Here is an 8287-nt window from a genome sequence, read left to right as displayed (position 1 = left end):
AGGATGGACTGAATGCAAAAATAGTCCTAGGTAACCAGAATGGTATTAACTTGGAAATTCTCTCAGATGGCATCTCCAAACAAAGTTGTATGTCGGCTAGAACCCTCCCTGGCCACGGAGGTTTCCTTTTTTCAAGCTGCACACCTTGGCAGAGCAAGTGGTAGCCCTTCAGCTTTCTTTTAAATCCCCAATGTTGACTTCTAAGCTTCCCTCCTGTTTGCCTGAAGCCCCATTATGTCTTAAAGGTCTTCTCCAAAAGCACGAGCAGTCTTCTGCTCAGTCTGGCTGAAGGATGAGTGTAATCCCTCTGGAAACTGCCCTGAAAAGAGAAAACACTGGGTTACAGTTAGCTGGTTTTCCTCTGTCATTTGCCTTACTGTCTGAGCCCTGTTCTGTTGCCTCATCACACAGCAAGGGGAGTGGAGGCAGGACCTCTCTGCTGCTTCTGCCTCGTCTCCCTGCTTGCACACCCACCTCTGGGCTGGGCTGGATGGTTCCTGCCTTTTTGTTGAAATTTGTCCTTTGGTTGTTTGGTGTGGAAAGTGTACATATCCCATTAGGTGGGTATAGCTCTCCCACAGGCCCCAGGGAATACCTAGAAAAAGCCAGAAACCCTCCCTTGGCAAGCTGAAGCTGGCAGCAGGCCGTGTTCTGATCAACAGATGCACAAACATATCGTGGGGATGGCTGGTATCCATGAGCCAGACAGTGGTGTCTTTCAAGGCACTGGATGGTTGGAGAAGGACTAAAATGATTGATTTGTGATCAAGAGCCTGTGATTCCCTGAAAAGCAATAAAGAGATTTCCACGACAGGCATGTCTCACTCGAGGAAACTGCTCTTTGCTTAAGCTCAGCAATGGGTGTGCTGCTGTTTCCTCAGCCAGCAAAGCCCCACGGCAAGAGCAAAACCAATTAGTTCAAAGCATAAATCCCTGAAGGAAATAAAATATGTGCAACATTTGTGAGACACTTGGTTTCTCAGATGGTTGAAAAAATGATTTCGCGTTCTTTTAAAGGAAAGAATTCACAAACATCTTTGATTTAGCCAAGTTTGTGCAAGGAATACGGTAGCAAGCCATGGGAGAGAGGGGCAAGGGACTCTTTGTGACAGCCAGGAGGTTCTGTTGTGTCTGTTTCTAAGAAAAATATGTTCATTAGAAATCCCATTTCTTCCAGTAACTGCTACACTCTCTACAAGGATTTTGCAGAAACTGATACACTGAGCAGTGTCTCTAGAGCCTCATCACCTAAGGAATGATGTCTCCATGCAGCTGCTATGGTCTGTAAGCAAATGTGATTAGTGGCATAAATCATGTGCAAGATACATAATTAGCACCTTTCCATGCTCAAGATGTAATTATGGGTCACTGATAACTTCATCACAGGCCTATGGCCCAAATGGCAAGAATTGTACTTTTTCTGCTAGCAGAAAATCAGAATAGCAGAGCTTCCAGAGCTGCTCCCAGGCTGCTCCCAAGCCCTCTGTTCCTCCTCGCAGTCTCTCTACCAGCAGTGCCAGCACTATCTCTACATCTTCGCATTTCTCTTTGATTGCTTAGTGAGATCCGTCTCACACTGTTGTTGCTCCAGGGCAAATGGGTCACCAGAGAAGCTGTATTCAATTGACAGCGAAACAGAAATCACCACAAGTGAAACTGGCAGTGAAAGAACTTTCCACTTATTGGTTAGAACAGGGGTGGATGAGGTGCAGGAGCGAGTGGCACTGGTTCTGGCTTCTCTCTGGGAAGTTTAGGCTCCATTCTGGCATTTAGAGGCTGATCCAAAGACTAGAAATTAGTATTTGCTGCCAACCCAGCAGACATCAGCTTTTTTATAGACTCTTCAAATGTTTAGCTTTTCTGTTTTAAAAGTCTTCATTCTGATGACCAGCTACAGCAATGTATTTTCACAAATAGGTCATCATTTGTAGGTTAATTTTCTGTCCTTATGTCTACGTAGCTGATCATCCTCTATTCTTCTCCCAGAATCTCTCTTTTGGCCACACAGACCAAAATGTGGAAATAGCTTTTTCAGTCATTGCTCAAAAAAAAAAATAAAAAATAAAGGTCACCAACCTTACAGGTACTGGGTACAACAGCCCTTAGAAATATCTCCTACATTGCCATTTGAGACACCTGACCAGGGAAACTCATTGTGGTCAGCCTGAGGCAGAGCCATATATTAGCAGATCATATGTCCCTGTATATGTTAGCTCTTCCCAACACACTCCAGGATGCAGTGGAGAGGATGCAGTGGAGGAGCAGAGTAAGGAAGGGCCAGAGAGCTCCATCACCAGCACCAGGGCAGCCCATCAACTCTCAAGTGACAGGATTTTAAGATTCCAACCCAGAATAGATATTTGGAGAAGGTGAACACACAGAATTTCTCGGGTGTCTTACAGGCTGTTTCTTCTGTCTCCTTTGGAGACATCTAATATCCTGTACATTTTTTGTTTATGTGTAAATACTTTGGGGTATATTTTCTTTTAGTGCACTTACTTTTTGATGATAGGTTGAATGACCAAAAATGCTGCACAAATATCCAATTTCCAGATCAGCATTTTAACCTGGTTTGCATAAGCCTCCAGGTCTTCTGAGTTCTCATGAGAGAATTTGCATCCCAGTGTAGAGTTTCCAAGAAACTCTGTACAGTTTGGGTTTTCTAATGTTGAAAAAAAAAAAAAAGATTCCCTGCAGAGGAAAAACACCCAGATGACATAGCAGATTGTTTTACGTTTGCTGTGTGCACTGATCAAGACAGAAGATCTGCAAAGACCACAAAAGAAGAGATGGTATTCATAGTTTCATTTTCCAGAGATAAGGTGGCTTGGAGTATATTTTTCCCTTTCTTTTAGATAAAGATGACATATGCTAATGTAGAAATAAAGGAAAGTAGGGGCATTCTAATTCCTCCATGAAAGGGTAAACCATAGCACAGTAATATCAAGATTTCTTATGACATAAAGGCATCAAATCCTGATGAACTCAGGGAACACTTCCAGCTTGAAGAGGTTAGCAGCACCTCCTGAGAGCCTCAGATTGTGCTCTGCCCTAGCAGATGGACCATGGAATGTCCTCAGGACATGTTAACTAACTTCTGTAGGTAATGGAGCTCCCATTACTTTCAGAAGAGCTTTAATTAATTTGAAACCCTTTAAGCTTACTAAATAAAGCTAGTGGCACTCAGGAGCTGTGAGACAGAGGAGTACACATGAGAGAGACCTTCAGAGCTGCAAGTCCTGCCTGTTTCATGCAATAGTACAGTCAGTCACCAGAGCTTTCCTAGGTTGAGCCAAGCTTTCCATGTTGCAATGATATTTAGCAAGAGCTAAGACATCTAAAAGAAAAAAGCCCTGACAGCCACATGCCACCGTTCTGGGTATCATGCAGATTGCAAGTGCATCCCACAACCAGTCATCTCCAGAAAGCAGGAATTGATCACAAAGTTCACCATTCTCTTGTATTTTAAGGCTTTTCCCAATGCCATTGCTCTCACTTCAATGTCCTCTTTTGTTGGCCTGACTGCTTTCATATCAGGAAAGAGAAACATTGAGAGTTTTCACATCATAAGTCCACTCACCCTTCCTTGCTTGTACCACTATGCGATGACCTTGGGCGCTGGATCTCCGTCTCAGCATGGCATGTAGAGGGAGGTTGAGCTCACAGGATGGACAGACAGTGCAAGGCATTCACTCCATGGCTGTGTTAAAGGTCTCCAGCAGCCAGCCCTCACATCTCAGCTCACTTTTCATGCTACAAGCATTGAAAATCCACCTGCAGACTGCTTGATGGAAACACAGCAATTATACTTTAATGACAAAGTAAGTGCCGCTCTTGGTTCACACCTATCTGCGTGAGTAAGAACAGGCTGGCCCTCTTCCATGAGAACTGGCAGCATTTTCTATCCTGTGTGTGAAGTAGGCTACATTAGTGCTAAAATGTTTTGAAACATGGGAGAATAGAGCAGTCCATAAAGATGAGCTATGAAAGTCCTGGTGCTGTTACTGCAGGGGAGACCATGCAGGTTCCAATTTTGATGCAGCAGGTGTTGGTGGCAGGGCAGTCTCAGTGTGTTCTTCCCCACTCCAAAAGTTCAGGTTTCTCCAGATTTTCTCCTTGTGACCCAAGGTTATCCGTTGCTTTCTCCATCACTTGAGAGGACCTTGGTATTCTTTTCAGAGACTGGGTGTTCTACAGCCCAGTAGCTTTAGTATTTTACCCATTCTAAGAAAGAATTTCTTGATGTATTCAGCTTTTTATCTTACATTGTAACCTCACCTGGGAACTCTGAGAGCCCCTAAAAAAATACTGCCTTAAAAATCAGTGTGACTGCTTAAATTTCCCCTCACTGCACAGTTTCATTCCTTTTGGAGCCTGTCTGTAGAAGGATACTCTGCATACTGCTTATCTGAGTTGGCAGTGATCAGCCTAGGCATCACTAAAGGAGTATATCTAGGAAGAAGATAACTTTAGAGAGAGGAAGCTGTTCTTGTGCAGTTAATATTCAATTTAGCACTTGAACCTCTTCCCACTTGTCTCCTTGGATCTCACCATTTCTTCTAACTCTACCTTTTTCTTCACAGCTACAAGACAGGCACTGACCTTCTTGGCTGACATGATTGTCATGTCTAGGAGAGGAATCTCTACTTCTATGACAGAGCAGAGAACTCCAGATAAACTAGAGAGATATACCTTAATGCCTGCAAAGACATCACCTACTGCTCTGTCCCAGAGTCCAATGGAATAAAAGAAACCATGATGAGGACTCTGATCTCAGCTTCCCCTGTCATGGGGACACACCACGCAGGGACTCCTGAGGCATGAGAAAATCTTGGCCTGGCTTAGAGCCATCATATAATCACTTAGTTTGGAGATAACCTTTACAGACAGGGCTTCAGCAGGCAGTAAAACTGCTGGGGCTGAGCTCCTGCACAGGATGTCAGCTGCACCCTGCTTGGGAGAAGGACTCAAGGACATTATAGGTGCCCAGCAGCAGGGAGAACACAGACTCAGGAAAGTGAGGTGGCCTCCTCTTCACCTGGCCAGAGAGCAGCCCCAGCCTCCTCCCACCTCATGCTCCATGGGCATGATGAAGCTTCTCCCAGCCCCAAAGACCTTCCTCCAGGTCAAGGCTGTTTTCTAGCAAAAATAGCTTTTCACTGGGAAATTGGTTCCTGCTTGGTGTCTTTTTTCAAACAGGGAAATAAGCTGCTTTTACCTCTTTTTCCTTTCATAGCACCAAACAATGTATAAACTGTGAAAACAGCTACACAGCCAGCATCTCATTAACTAATGCAGGATGTTGTAAGAGCTGGAACATCACCAGAGAAAGTTGGGCAATTACAGATTTATTTGAGGGATGACAGGTCTGATTATGCTTTCATATTCCAGGCAACAAAAACACAAAAGTAGACATCCCTGGTCCTTCTGGTCTCGCTTCCCATTTTTTAACAATTTCAGGATTTGTTGCATTTATCTTGAAATGAGGGGCTCTGTAAGCACCTTGAACAAGCTATCAAGCAGATGGCTTCTACCACTCTACTGTGTGTGTGGAACATGCCACCAACAGCAGGTCACTAGGAGCTGGTCCATATCCTGAATTCTGTTGACATGGGAGAATTTTCTCGTGTGTTATTCAGGGATGAAATCACCAACATATTCAACCAGTGGCCCCTTCAAGGATTCAATCAGCTGTATGTATGGCTGTCTGCTTGCCAGGCAAGACTCTGTTTTAAACTTCCTTCACCAGGTCCACAAAAATATTCCTTGGAATTTCTATCCATGGATAATGATACTGATATTCTCTCTAAAAACTCATACATTTGATGTATCATAAAAAAGATCATTCACAAGACATAGACCTTTCTGGTCTCTGTGTGCATAAATTGTAATTGCCATCTCTCATCTTTGAGACATGGAGATGATCCCCTGTGGTGTCACCAAACACCACCACCACAGGACCTCTTGCACTGGGGACATAGCCATGCACTCCCTACTACAAAAGCAAGGCTAAACTAGCTGTCAGGTGCCATGCACAGGGATCATAGAATGGTTTGGGTTGGAAGGGACCTTAAAGCTTATCTCCTTCCACCCCCATACCATGGGCAGGGACACCTTGCACTAGACCAGGTTGCTCCAAGCCCCATCCAACCTTGCCTTGAACACTTCCAGGGATGTGATCAGTCACGGTGATGGGTACAATCATATTATAAAGTGCTGTGCCTCACAAGCTGTTTGTCCCAAGCCTAATGTGTCCTTGGTCACCAGCAGTGACCCAGAGGTAGCCCAACATCCTGCATGGTGGCCAGGGCTGCCATCACCTTTGAAACCCTCATGTCCTTGCCTGGTATTGCTTTACCTCACTCATAGTTTGTCTGTGAACACTAACAGAGTGATGCAGTGATTAACCTGTGTGTCCAGGGTTTGCCTGCCATGCTGCCAGGCCATGGGAGCCATTGGCAGGGCAGGGTGATCCCCAAAGCACCTGCAGGCTGCCCAGTGTGGACTGCCTATGGGGAAGGGAGTGTATGCTGGTCTGACAGCAACTTGGCCTCGGGGTTGAAGGGAGCAAGACAGAGAGGTGGCCTGGCAGCTCCAGCAAGCAGAACATGTCATGCCCTGCCAGGGATGAGGATGCCATCAAGTGGCCAATGCTTTTTATTCACTTCCCACTTGCTTTTCATGTTTTTTGCATTGTATTTATATTAGATGTATTTATATTCTATGTAGTAGCTTTCTGCCCTCTGTCCCCTTTCCACACCAGGCCACCCACATCTCTCCCTGACAGCTCATTCTGGCAGGTGTGTGTTGCATAAGAGTTTTGTCCAAGTAAATCCTGGCCACCCATCTCAAAATTGGTTCAGCTGGTTGAATAATATCAGGAAAAATGACCATCACTCCAACGTGCATCTCAGGGCTTTATGCCCAGGGGGGCATTGAACAAACCAAACCTGAGCACCTTGAGGGCAGGATCATGCAGATACATAGCTTGTTGTGAGCCTCATCAGTTTAATTAATTCATTTTACATAATCTAGGCAGATAAGCAACACTTTATTTGTACTGAAAACAGTCTCTCCAAGCATTATTGCTGAAGACACATGATATTATCCACCTAAAAAAAATGTTTTACATACATGCATCAAAATATGCAACATGGAAAGGATGAATCCTTAAATACAGCCAGCAACAAATACTTGTGTGAAGGCTCATCAGTTTTATCCATACTGTTTATCAAAAACAGTTCCCTGTGTTCTTGCCAAACTTAAAGGCATTGTGAGCCTCGTTGACTGCAAGTCCTGAGATGAAGCAACACCAGCTGTTTCTCCTGCTTTTTAAGGCCAGTTCTGGGGACACACACACTTCTGTTCTTAATTCAAGCCTCAGTGATGAGGAGCCCAAAGTAGGTAACCCCATTTGAGAGTACTACTCCTGACCCAAAGTTTTAGGCACTTTCTGCTGAGATCAAGTCTTGTCACCAATTCACATATTCATGCAGGGAAGAGGAGATAGGAATTTCTCTTTCCTTCTCCTCCTTAAATGGAGGAAGGCTGGATGGCTGCTCCACATCTTCAGAAATCTTTATTGAAGGCATTGGCTAAAACTGGACTTTTTCTCCAGAGCTCTTCTCCAGCTCTACGATCACAAGGAGGTGGGAACAAGACTCCCTAGCAACAATGGGAACAGCGTCCCTAGCAACAGCGGTACCAGCATCCCTAGCAACAACGGGAACAGCATCCCTAGCAACAGCGGGAGCAGCAACCCTAGCAACGCGGGAATAGCGTCCCTAGCAACAGCGAGAATAGCGTCCCTAGCAACAGCTCGCGCATGCGCAGAGCGCACCGCAGAGCCACGCGGAGCGGCGGCAGCAGAGTCTCCCCCCGGGGCTATGGGAAGGGTTTGCGCCCTTGGCGGAGCAGAGACTCCTCGGCCGCCCAGCACTGTTCTGCTTGCTGAAGCCTTGCTCAGTCAATACATTTCCTAATTGAATTGGCTCGTGCCAATTGACTGGGCCGCAATTTATAACAACCCCAGCGGCAGAACGGAGTGTCCGCGGGTCGGTGCGCTCTGTCGGCGCGGGGCGAGCGTTGGCGCAAGGGCTGCGAGCGGCGAGATGGAGCAGAGGATCAGGCGGCGCCAGCGCCTCCCCCTCACAATCCCACCCTCTGAGTCAGGTATCACAGTCAGAGAGCTTGCAAGGGTCGGGTCAGTGGCACACAAGTGACAGGTGATCCAGCAGGAGGACACAAGTGGAAAAGTCATGTTAGAAAACCATCCCTTTGGAGCGGC

Source organism: Acanthisitta chloris, unplaced genomic scaffold (genome assembly GCF_000695815.1).
Source record: "Acanthisitta chloris isolate BGI_N310 unplaced genomic scaffold, ASM69581v1 scaffold11275, whole genome shotgun sequence".
Lineage (NCBI taxonomy): Eukaryota > Metazoa > Chordata > Aves > Passeriformes > Acanthisittidae > Acanthisitta > Acanthisitta chloris.
Note: the sequence above shows the minus strand (reverse complement) of the source record.